This window comes from Gorilla gorilla, chromosome 1, assembly GCF_029281585.2.
Source record: "Gorilla gorilla gorilla isolate KB3781 chromosome 1, NHGRI_mGorGor1-v2.1_pri, whole genome shotgun sequence".
Taxonomy (NCBI): domain Eukaryota; kingdom Metazoa; phylum Chordata; class Mammalia; order Primates; family Hominidae; genus Gorilla; species Gorilla gorilla.
The window spans coordinates 81138446-81150778 of record NC_073224.2 but is presented as its reverse complement, the minus strand read 5'-3'; the positions used below and the strand labels follow the sequence as shown (position 1 = coordinate 81150778).

The 12333-nt window shown below is 43.8% G+C and overlaps 1 protein-coding gene across 3 annotated transcripts in view; it reads right to left on the bottom strand.

Annotated features, from left to right (window-relative positions):
- Positions 1-12333, bottom strand: part of TNR (tenascin R) — a 432923-nt gene that overhangs the window by 309469 nt on the left and 111121 nt on the right. Inside the window, exon 2 of one of the 3 annotated variants that reach the window (XM_055366472.2) lies at positions 3056-3158. The exons of the other annotated variants lie outside the window; for them this stretch is intronic. The gene's annotated coding sequence lies outside the window, so the exon portion shown is untranslated. The remainder of the gene's footprint in view (positions 1-3055; positions 3159-12333) is intronic. 3 annotated transcript variants of the gene reach the window in all.

Here is a 12333-nt window from a genome sequence, read left to right as displayed (position 1 = left end):
GGAAGCCTGATAGAATTGGAATAGGCAGAGAGAACTGGGTAGACGAAACATAATAACCAGGCTGGAGTACTGGTAGGAAAATTTTGACCCAGTAACCTCAACCGCCTTTCCCTTAACCTGGCTTTTATCTGAGCTGTTAACAATGAGCCAGAGAAACTAGTCCAAGTTCTGGAGGCTTTCCATCCCTTCGCCAACCTCCGGCAGAGCTGCTAACAAGCAGAACACAGCCCAAAGGCTGGCAGCAGGAGGCAGAGAGAAAAGAAGCAGAGGGGCTGAGCTAGCCAAGCCTGTACAATTGGGCAGAGCAGTGGCGAGTAGGTGGTTCAAAGACTGAGGACCTAGGATGCGCTCCTGAATTTAGTCACACCAGTCATGCTGTGCACTGGGCTGGCCTCTGGTGTCCAGCACTGCAACAGTCACAGCTGAAGAGCCCCTCACCAGGGTGAGCAGGTGTATGGGATGCTCTTTCATGGAAGCTCGATCTCAAATGAGTTTGTGTGAGTAGAAAAAAAAGAGAGAGAGAGAGAGAAGCTCTTCTAAACTCCAACTTGCTTTATAAGCTCGGTTGTTCTGTTTAGTCTCATACTTACCTGCCAGGTGGGCTGGCCCCTGACCCACAGGCATAGTTTCCAGAGTGCTGAGAGCACTCTGAATGCCTCCATTGCCATGTCCTGTTAATTCTAAATGCGAAATGCTACTACCACGCACCCCTCTTCCCTTTGCTATCGCTCTTGCCTTGATTCAGGACGGCATTGCCATCGTCCTTGACTGTTAACTGCAGGAGGGTGGAGAACTCTCCTTTCCAGCTGACTGCTCTGTTCTGGCACATGGCAGGCACTCAACATGTATTGTGACCGACTGATGGGCATGATGTACTGTAATAGGACCCCTGCTCATCTCACTGTCTACATCTGTCTGCGCTCTAGCCTGAATTCTGCTGCCAGACTAATCTTCCTGATCAAAATCTTCTAATGCCTCCTTACTGCCTGCTGAATCAAGTCCAAATCCTTACCTTGAATTCCCCACTTGTCATGACGTGGCCCCATCTGACCCTCCTTGCTTCCCTTCATGGATCTGACACCCCCACCCCACTCAGCTACTCACTGCCCCAAACTCACCCCTGAGGTGCATTTCAGGACGCTTTCTTCCTCTGGCCATTATCCTCACTGCCAGATGTATCTATCTAAATTATACTCTGCTTTCCTGTGCCTCCAATTTCCTAATGTATTAAATGGGTTAATAGTAGTACCTATCTCATAGGGTTGTTGTATAAAGCATTGACACAGTTTCACAGCTAGCACGTGCTTGATAAACTCTTGTCAATATTATTAGCTACCTACTCTTCAATGTCCAGCTCAGATTTCACTTCCTCACTTGGAACTTTCCTGCTCCTCCCTCCTTCCTCTCTGCCTTTATATCCCATCCATCTTATACCTTCTCTAAGCACTTAGAAACTATCAACATTCAACATGTTTTGAATTACGGCTGTCCTACCTTTCCTACCAGATTATAAGCACCATAGAGGCAAGGATTTGTATTGCACAAAGGTTAAGTGTATGGCCCTAGATTGAGCCTACCCTGGTTCACATCTCAGCTCCACAGCTTCCTGGCTGAAACACTTTTGCAAGTTATTTTACCTCTGCAGGTTTGGTTCCGTCTCTTTGAAAGAGGGATAATAACGTTATTCACTCTGTGAGGATGTTAAGAGCATTGAGTGAGATAATCCATGTAAAGCACTAAGCAGAGTGCTTTGTACATAATATATGTTGGGTAAATGTTAGGTATTATTGTTATACATTTCTGTATCTTACATATTGAATGTAGAACTTTGAACACTAAATAAATATTTGAGAAATAAATGAGTCTTGGAGACTCTGAATCTGGAAGGAGCACTGTAGGCAAAAAAGCCTTACAGGCCCTCATTTCCTATTGAATCCCTGACTGATACTCCTCTGCAGCAGGGAATCAGGTGTTTGCAGGTACATGGCAGAGCTGGGGCACCAGGCACCCATAGCACTCATGCCAGTTTTGGAGAACTACCTCAACAGAAGCAGGTGACCTGGTCCCTCCTTCTTTTTCTGGCCACATTGCTTTTCATTCCACATCAAGCCCCGTGGGACACCCACACTAACCTCTATCTAACCAGGCTTTCTTCCCCAGGCATTTGTATATACTGTTTCCTTTCCATGGAACATCCTGTAGCCCGATATCCACGTGCCACTCACACCCTGTCCTTTGCCAACTCCTACGCATGTTTAAGGCCCCAGTATGGGCATCTCTTCCTCTGGGAAGCTTTCCCAGAACTCTCTAGACTGCTTTACATGCCTGTATTGGTTTCTTAAGGTTGTAACGAAGTACAACAACTCAGTATCTTAAAACAACAGAAATTTGTCATCTGATAGTTATGGAAGCTAAAAGTCCTAAATCAAGGTATTAGCAGGGCTATGATCCCTCTGAAACCTATAGGGAGAATTTTTTCTTGCCTCTTCCTAGCTCCTGGTAATTTATGGGCACTCTCTGGCATGCCTTAACTTAAAGCTGCTTAAGCTCATCTGTCTTCATATTTACATGGGGTTGTCCCTGGTGCCTCTGTTTCCCCATGGCTGTTTTATAAGGACACCAGCCATATTGGATTAAGAACCCACCCTACTCCAGTATGACCCCATCCTAATTACATCTGCAAAGATCCTATTTCCAAATAAGGTTACGTTTTGAGGTACTGAGGGTTAAGATTTCAACGTACATTTTTTGGAAGACAAATTCAACCTATAACAGTGCTCTTCAACTTGTCTCTCATGGGATCCGAAAGTACTATTGGCTTACCTTTCTAAAGGATCAATTGACCTAAATTGACCTGGTTGATCATAAACTCTGTGTGTACAAAGACATCATCTGCCAAATTCACCACTATTGTGTGTGTGCATATATACGTTGGGTAAATATTGGGTATTACTATTATACATTTCTCTCTATACCTACACAGTATAATATATATCTAGTACCTGATACAGTCTTTGGATAATAAATAAAAGACTCTCAGAAAACAGTTTCTTACCCAAAATGTAGCCTCCTAGTTGTTCCTAATGCTGTGAATCAGCCCTCTTGCTCTGGGCATCCCAATTTGTGCAGGAGGTGATGTTTGCTCACAGGACTATTGCCTGCAGAGAAGAGGTAGCAGGGAGGAAACCAGCAGAGGATTAGAGTGAGCTAATTTGCCCACATGTATGATGATAAAATGCTAGGGGAAGAATTGACGTAGGGGTCTTCTGGTCCTATCCCCCCATACTACAGAGGAGCCTGAAGCCACTGAAGTGCTCCAGGGCCCACACTGGTTACAGGTGAAGCCAAAGCTTGGGCCCAGGTCTCCTGACACAAGTCAAGGGGCTCTTTCCTCTATGCTACCCTGGTTTTCTGACTCTTATTTTTTCTAAGAATGCCCTGATGTTTTATTTCCGTCTACATAAAAATGCTAGCATGATGATGAGAGCCACTCAACAAGATTAGGAAGAGTGGGCACACACCCACCTGGATTAATCTGGTCCTCAGGCCTTCCCAGTGTATAGAATTCCACCATCAGAGATTCATTCATAGAAAATCTTCCCTCTGCACCAATTGCTTCTCCTCTCCTAGCTTACATGGTGGTACCTCTTAATGTATCTTTTGGTACACCCAGGCTCATCAGTCATCCTCACTATATTGAGAATAAGATTATACAATTCTTTCCTGGAAATAGATGATAGAGAGTGTGTACTGGGTTGATTATGTCCCTTCCCTCTATCCCCCAATTCATGTTATTCCTGGAGCTTCAGAATGTGACCTTATTTGGAAAAAGGATCTTTGCAGATATATTAGCTAGTTAGGTCATATTGAAGTACAGTGGGCCCATAATGCATTATGACTGGTATCTTTATAAAAAAAGGAGATGAGACAGATACAGAGACATACATGGAGAAGAACTCCATGTAACAACAGAGACAGAGATTGAGGGAAGCAGAGGTTTCAAAGCAAGCCAAGAAATGCTAAGGAGTGTCTGCAAACCACCAGAAGCCGGGACGAAGTGAAGAGAGAGTCCCACTATAGGTTTCAAAGAAATCTTGGCCCTGCTGACGCCTTGATTTTGTGCTTCTAGCCTCCAGAACTGTCAGACAATATAATTTCTGTTGTTTTAAGCTGCTCAGTTTATGGCACCTCATTACTGCAGCCCTGGGAAACTCATACAGACAGCCTAAGGGAATGGTGGGCTCCTGGGATAGGGAATGGACAGCCACCAAGAGGCAGATGGAGCAATGTGCAGAGAAGATAGAGTTCCAAAGACAATCGTATTCTATTTCACCATGGGGTCACTAGAGGATGGGACCCCCTTCTTCAGTACTAAGGGAAGACCAGCCTTCAGCTGAGCACCTCCTGCTCCAGATTTCCCACTTGCCCGGTTTTCTGGGGAGCTGCTAGATGAGGAAGCTCAATGGCACCTCTAGGGCCTCATCCTAAGCTTGGCCAGAAGTACTGGTGCTCCAGCACCAAGGAGCTAGCATCCATTGCAGCTTAAGAACTCTAGGGAAGAAGGGACCTCTACTTACCTGAAAAAGCTCCCAAGAGCCTTGAATAGCCACAAATTTGGCTTCTACGATTCCCAAGTCAGCTGTGATCATCCTTTCTGATGTTTTTTTCCTTTCTTTTCAAATAACCCTCAACTGTGAAAAACAACAGTGTGATTTTTCTGCCCATTCTTTCTGTAAAATATCCCTTCCTAAGTGCCAGAGAAACAGAATATTATGAATCCAAAGACTGTAGCAGAACTAGATGTTGGGCCCTGTCAAAGCGAATATGTAATGGCTGGTAAAGGGCGACACAGGAGTGGTGTTGGCTCGCTGGCACTAGTTTGCACTGGGTCTGTTAGCAGCATCTGGGGAAATGTGCTTTTTTGGCCTGTAGGCTGCCACTGCTCCTTGCAAAAGCCCTAGTGTAGCGGAATTCCCAGAGGCCTGAGCGCCAGACTGGCTCAGCCAGGCCTGTGTGCTCCACAGTTGCTGTAGGAAGTAAGAGTGACTCTGAGCAGAGCCTTCCCATGGGATTCACCACCCTGTTCTCAATAGAGAATGTTTCTGCTGCTGTTAAAGGGCTCCCCACTACTTCCAGCCTTCGTCTGTGAGAGCAGGCACTGCAGAAGTTGATTGCAACAGCAGCATCAGAGCAGCTGGGACTGAGACTGGTCCGCTTTCTGCAGAGGGCCTGATTTCATGGTCAGCAAGGGTCTCTGAGCCTTCTAGCCCATCCCCTCCTACCCCCAGCCATCTGCACATCTCCCCACAGGCTGAAAAGATATCAAACCAAACAAGGACAAGATGCTCCTGGATATGGCTTGGCTCTGACCCCACCCAAATCTCAACTTGAATTGTATCTCCCAGAATTCCCAAGTGTTGTGGGAGGGACCCAGGGGGAGGTAATTGAATCATGGGGGCCTGTCTTTCCTGTGCTATTCTCATGATAGTGAATAAGTTTCACGAGGTCTGATGGGCTTATCAGGGGTTTCCACTTTTGCTTCTTCCTCATTCTCTCTTGCCACTGCCATGTAAGAAGTGCCTTTCACCCTTCACCATGATTCTGAGACATTCTCCAGCCATGTGGAACTGTAAGTCCAATTAAACCTCTTCCTTTTGTAAATTGCCCGGTCTCGGGTATGTCTTTATCAGCAGTGTGAAAATGCACTAATACACTCCTGTTCATCTTCCCTCCCTTCTACCATTCCCCAATCCAGAAGTAGGTTTTGATAACTATGGTCGTGCAAAGGTCATTAAAATCTCACCCAAGCAGGTCATGACTGTGAAGTAGCTGCTTCCAGAACCATTCCACCCACCTCCAGCTCTCTTTCTGCTGCTCCCTCAGTGCTGAGCTGCTATCCTCTCTCTTCTGCCTTCTGGGTGGGCTCTTGCATTTCATAGCTACCTTCTCGGGTTGCCCTAACCTCAATACCCTTTTGCTCTAAAACAATCCCTCCCTGTCCCTAATTCTCAACAAAAACCATTCTTCATGGCAGCCTTCAGTTAGTAATCGAGAAGAAAGCAACTTAGAGAGAAATTGAAATAAACCGTATATGTTTTCTAATGAGCTTTGTGTATTTATACATATGTCTTATTTATATTTTTGTCTTAAAATACTAGTTACCTATTGTGGTAGATTCAATGCTGGGCCCCAGAAGATATGTCTATGTTTTAACCCTCAGAACTTGTGAATGTGACCTTGTTTAGAAAAGGGTCTTTGCAGATGTAATTAAGTTAAGGATCTTGAGATGAAATCATGCAGGATTATCCAGGTGAAGCCTCAATCCAATGACAAGTGATAAAAGGCAGAAGAGAAGAAAAACACAGAGGTGAAGGCCATGACAGAAGTTAAGATTGGAGTGACGTCACCACAAGCCAAGGAATGCCTGGAGCCCCCAGAAGCTGGAAGAGCAAGAAAAGATTTTTCCCCTAGATCCTTCAGAGGAACCTAGATCCTGTTATCACCTTGATTTTGGATTTCTGGCCTCCAGAACTCTGAGAACATAAAATTGTCTTGTTTTAAGCCACAAAGTAATTTGCTATGGCAACCCCACCAAACTCATACACTTGTTAATCTAAACAGTATTGCTGCCTCTTGGGTATATAACTTGTGATTGACATGGCAAGAGGACAAAGCAGAATCTCATGGAAGAAGAAGCCCTGGATTGAGAGTAAATGCCCTGTGTTGTTCAAACTTTGACTGTGTTTCTTACCAGTGCACAAGCTGGGATGAAAAACTCTAATCCTTAGCTTTCTCATTTATAAAACTTGTTCTGTCTGCCTCACAGCATTGGTGTAAACATCAAAACAGAACAGTGGATGGGGATGGGCTTTAGCTTTATAAATTTGCATATACTTGAAAAGGAGTTGCTAGCTTCAGAAAGACTGAGTTCAAATTCTATTATTATATCAGTTACTAGTTATGTGATTTTGAATCAGAAATTTCTCATCTGGTAAAAATGGCATAATGATACTCATCATATCGGAACATTGTAAAGATTAAATGAAATTATGAGTAGTTTGCACCAGGCTCAGAACTTGATAGTCCATCAGTAAATTATAGCTCTAATTGTAATGATCATCATAATTGCCATCCCCCACCCTTACCCACCCCACCCCCAAAATGACTAATATCCGTTCTACTTTCAAGTTAATCTGAGGCTCTCCTAACATTTTTACACAATCAGATGTGTTCTTTGGAAACACAACTTTTCCTATTGGAGAGAGCTCAAGAGAGCTGTCTTGGAGGAAGCTGCAAATTTCTAAGAAGCCTTTGGCCTTTACCTTAGTAGCCACTGAGAGTAATGAGAGGTCTGTAAAAGCCGAAGAAGCCAGCAGTCTCAGCTGCCCCAATCCACGACAGTCAGAATGAGCCAGAACCACTGGGAAAACACCTCCAAATTATAGCCAGTGGCTCTCAAACTGTGCCTTAGAATCTCACAGAAGGCAGGTTAAAAACCTTATTTCCTTGGAAGCCATGGCAGAGATTCTGATTTAGTAATTCTGGGCAGGGAACTAAAAATATACTCTTTACCAGCATTCCAGGTGATTCTGATGCCGTTGTCTGCAGACCACACTCTGAGAAATGTTGCTGTAAGGCAGCAAGGAAAATGTGTTTTCAGGGTTTATCTTTCTCCCCAGGAGATCAAGTCCCAGAGCTGTGATTTGGTGTGGAGGGAAATCCTACAGGTTCCTAGAGCCTTTTAGGATCTCTGAAATCTGTGGCTTAGATAGTACTTTGCTTGAAGGCCACTTAAAGGGACCTATGGGGAAGGGGTAAAGAATGACACCTTTTAGGAGATATACCTAATGCTAAATGACGAGTTAATGGGTGCAGCACACCAACATGGCACATGTATACATATGTAACAAACCTGCACACTGTGCACATGTACCCTAAAACTTAAAGTATAATAATAATAAAATTAAAAACAGTGGCACCTTTTTTTGTGCCACTGTTAACATTTTAGCTCAAATGAGCTCATTGGGTGGTTTCCAGCTAGGAGCTGGAGAAACCCAGGGTAACTGGGTTTGAAGCTTGTGCCAACACTGGGCAGCTGAGGAGCAGGGACAGACAAAGGGAAGAGGAGCAGCAGAGAAAGAATGAAGAAGTGCTGGGGACAAACTTCCTCTACAGCACTTTGCAAGTTGGCCCAGTGCCAGCCTGGAGGGAGATGGAAAGAGAAGGCCATCCATCGTCTTCAATGGTGGTGCCAATTCATTCCATTTGTCTATCAGATCCCTCTGGGCCTGCAGTGGGGCTTCTTGTGGCCATCGAGGTTAAGTCATGAAGGACACTTATCTATGGGACTCTTTAGAAAACAAAAGAAATCTCATTTTCTCTCAAATTTAATTTTACCTTGTGCTCTGAGAGTGTGATCCTATCAGGGCTGGAATGTAATAACCCCATTGGAGTGGATCAGATTGGATTTTCTATAGCACCTGAGAGCTCCCATGTGGCAGGCACATCCTGCCTCAGCTGTCTGCGGTGCACTGGGCTTCTGAGAGCATAGGAGATGATTCGCCTCCTCTCCATCTCCAGCAACCGATCTTGTCTCTCTGCTTTAACATATGGCCAGAGGTACTGAGGCACTGAAAATGTCCTACAGATCCAGGCTAAGATGTTTCTATCATAGGACCCCAGGCTACGATGTTTCTATCACAGGATCCCAGGGGAAACCAGATTGTTTTAAACTTTTCTAGCCACTGGGAGAAAATGATGCCAGGATCATAGCCTCCAAGAGTAGGCAGGAATGTCAGGCCAAGACAAGCAGCCCATGAACATTAAAAATGCAGAAATGTGGAGGGCAGGCCTGCAGAGACTGGAATGCAATTAAAGAGCCAATGCGTGGCATTGCTGAGAACAATTTTCTTTTCTGTATAGAGATGTCGGGGAGGGGTGAGAAGAGGGGACAGGTGGGACTGGCCTCACTAAGCATCTGCAGTCACCAGGCTGGCGTCAAACCCTGAGCATCAGAGGGGCGGAGCTAGGAGCTAGAAGGCTGCAAGGGGTTGCAGGAACCTGAGGGCCTGGTGCGGCCTCAGAGTCAGTACTGAGAGATCAAAGCCAACACCATGGTCAAAGTGGAGATTTGGAAGCCAAGAATTTTACCAGTGGAAATAGGGTTAGAGGCAATTGCCAGATAATTGCTACAAAATAGCCTTGAGGTGTCTGAAGCTCACTTTTATTCTTGGATTGTTCTTAAAGAGCTAGAATGGGACAAACACAATCATTAGTAGGTAAATGAATGGAGATATGGACATAATACCTATAGAAAATAAAAGTGGTGATAGTTGAGGCACGGCTCCTCATTGTACAAATAAGCTATTATCAGCTCTTTAGGCTGAACCTCAGACCCATACTGAGTCCTGGGGAGGGACTTTCTGGTGTGTCCTCTGCCCAAGGTCATTTCCCAGGACACTCCCTAGAGCACACAGAGCTCTCTGGGGTCTGGAGACCTGCCTGCCACGGCTGCTGAAGTGCAGGCCCAAGTCTAGGAACAAGGGCTTTGCAGGTGGAAGACTCCAGGGGCTCCATGCTCAAAAAATATCAAGAGCGATAGGTTACTTTTATGCTCTGGACTCCAAGAAGAGATCTGAAGAGTAGCAAGGTCCCATTCTGCTTTAGAGAGAAGAGCCTTTACTTCAGGCCTGCAGAAAAGAGGAACTCTTGTCTTATCCCTAGAAGCTACAGATAAGTAAAGTCTTTTAATAGAAACTTTCCTGAAATCGTGGTTCATTGAGGGTGTGTCTATCAGTAGCAAATCACAAGTTGAAAACAATTACGTTGTTCAGTTATTTGATAATGATAACAGCAATCACAATTGATTAAGCAGCCGCCATGTAGCAGGCATGGGGTTAGGCCCTGTACATACTTCACTACTGGTCTACAGCAATCTGCAACGGTTCAGGATGTGACTCCACTCGTTCTCTCTCTCTTTTCCTCCCTTCCTCCCTTTCTTTCTCTTTTATCTTTAGCAAATAGAAGAGTTTGGCAGATAGGAGGGTTTTGGCCTCTGTTTCAAATATACTTCTTCAGGTGTTTAGGGGAATCCCTTTCCTACCACGGTATTTAACTTCACTGTTAGGCATTCTTTTAATGAATAAAACACAACCTTTTATAACTGTCAGGGCTATTTCACACTAAATTTACTTGTGCTCCTAAAACTACCTGAGAATCCAGCTGAGCTCTGCTTGCAAAAAAAAAAGGAAGCCGGATAGCTTATGAATAACAGGCTGAATTCTTGCCAAACAAGGGGAGCAGGGCAGGGCCCAGGCCTCTGCATGGTCTATCCAGACTGGTCATCCAGCTGCTCTGGAGAGAAAAGCAGGGGCAAGGAGATTCATTTAATTAATTTCGGCTTTATCTGATTCACAAAAAATAAAAAGACTGGTACTACCCAGGACTGGGAAGGATGTGGGTCAGTGGGTGTTCTCAAATTTCAACGGCGCAATCTTTGTGAAATAGGACCTGGAATGTCCTATGAAAATAAAAAATGCCCAAGTCTGATCAGTCATCCCTCATTGTGAGACTTTAATACAGAAATATATATGTGTGCATGCAGATCTATAAACATATATGCACCTACATACATGAAATGCATATATAGGAATATTTCTTCTGGCCTTATTTGTTAAGATAAAAGAAAACTAGAAACAATTGAATTCAGATTATGCAGAGAATTGCCAAATACATTTTGATACATCCTTACAATGGAATGTTATATAGCTATTTAAAAATAAATTACATCTACAGGTCTGTAGCAAGCTTGTTCAATCCTTGGCCCACATGGCCCAGGACAGCTTTGAATGCAGTCCAACCCAAATTTGTAAACTTTCTTGAAACATTATGAGATTTTTTTGCTTTGGTGATTTTTTTTTAGCTCACCAGCTGTTATTAGTGTTAGTGCATTTTATGTGTGGCCCAAGACAATTCTTCTTCTTCCAATGTGGCCTAAGGAAGCCAAAAGATTGAACACCTGTGGCCTATATATTGGGGGTCAGTTTGCAGGGTAATGTGTAGTGAATGATTCCATTTGCCAAATCAGACAGAAAAATATATGCATGTGTATGAGTGTGTGTGAGTGTGAGGGTGTGTGTGTTTGTGTGTGTGATGTGTGTGTTGTGTATGTGTAAACATAGAGAAAACCATGGAAAGGACACACACCAAACTCTAAACATTGGTTTTCTCAGTCAAGAGGAATTGGGGGAGCAGAAGGATATTAACTCTTTCTTTATGCTTCTCTACACTGCTTTATATGTCATAAACAGCATGTAATGCTTTTTGACTAAAAATGGAATTTTAAAATCATGTTTAAGTATGTTTAGAAAAACCAGGAGGCATCTATCATTGCTAACAATAGCAATGTTTGACTAACTAGTACAATTTTTGCATTAGAGGAGATGGGTAGGAGGAAGTAAATACCATCAAAGTGCCCCAAGGGGCACTGGGAGAAGGAACCTTAGCTCTGTGGAAGAGCTCAGCCTGGGCCTTCAGGGCCCATGTCACCCAAGCCCTTGCAGAGGGGCCATTTAATGAGGATACTCATGCAGTTTCATTATCCACAGGGTTGCTGCACCTGGTAGAAATTTTGCAAACAAAAGAAAAGCAGCTTTGGCAAAAGTACTTGGCAAATGTGATTCTTATAGATGGTGTGAAGAGAACCAGTTTCTCTCTGTTCCCAAGGCTCCCTCGTGCACTGTTGTCAACAACAGAGGACTCTGTAGGGCATCAGTGTGGGATGAAAAAGTGGAACACCCAGGCTCTCATCTCACCACATGATCATTGAAGTCACCCTTGCTCCAACAGAAACTATTATTTCAACATCAGATTATTTTATTTCACTTAGAAAATAGAGTCTATATGGGTAGACAAGGCTAAACAACAAAACTATCTGAGATTTGAAAATGCTGGTAACCATGAATTAAGGATTGACTTTTGGTTAGATCCTGCAGAGACCAAGTACTTCTGTATATTTGTAAAGTATCTAATAATTTACAATAAGTTTTGGTGTTAAAAACAAAATAACATTAATATCAACCTTTATTAAATACCTATTTAGCACTGTGTACCTTATCTCTTTCAATCCTGAGAATGGCCCTGCGAGGTCTTATTGTGCCTATTTTCCAGATTAAAAAAACGAGATGGGAAGTTGGCGACCTGCCTAGGACCATACCAATGGTACATGGGAAAGCTAGAACTGAAACCCAGAGCATCTGGTATCCATGACTCAAATCCAGAACCTCAACATTAAACTGAGACTCTCTCACTGTACCACACTGCCTCCCTATATAA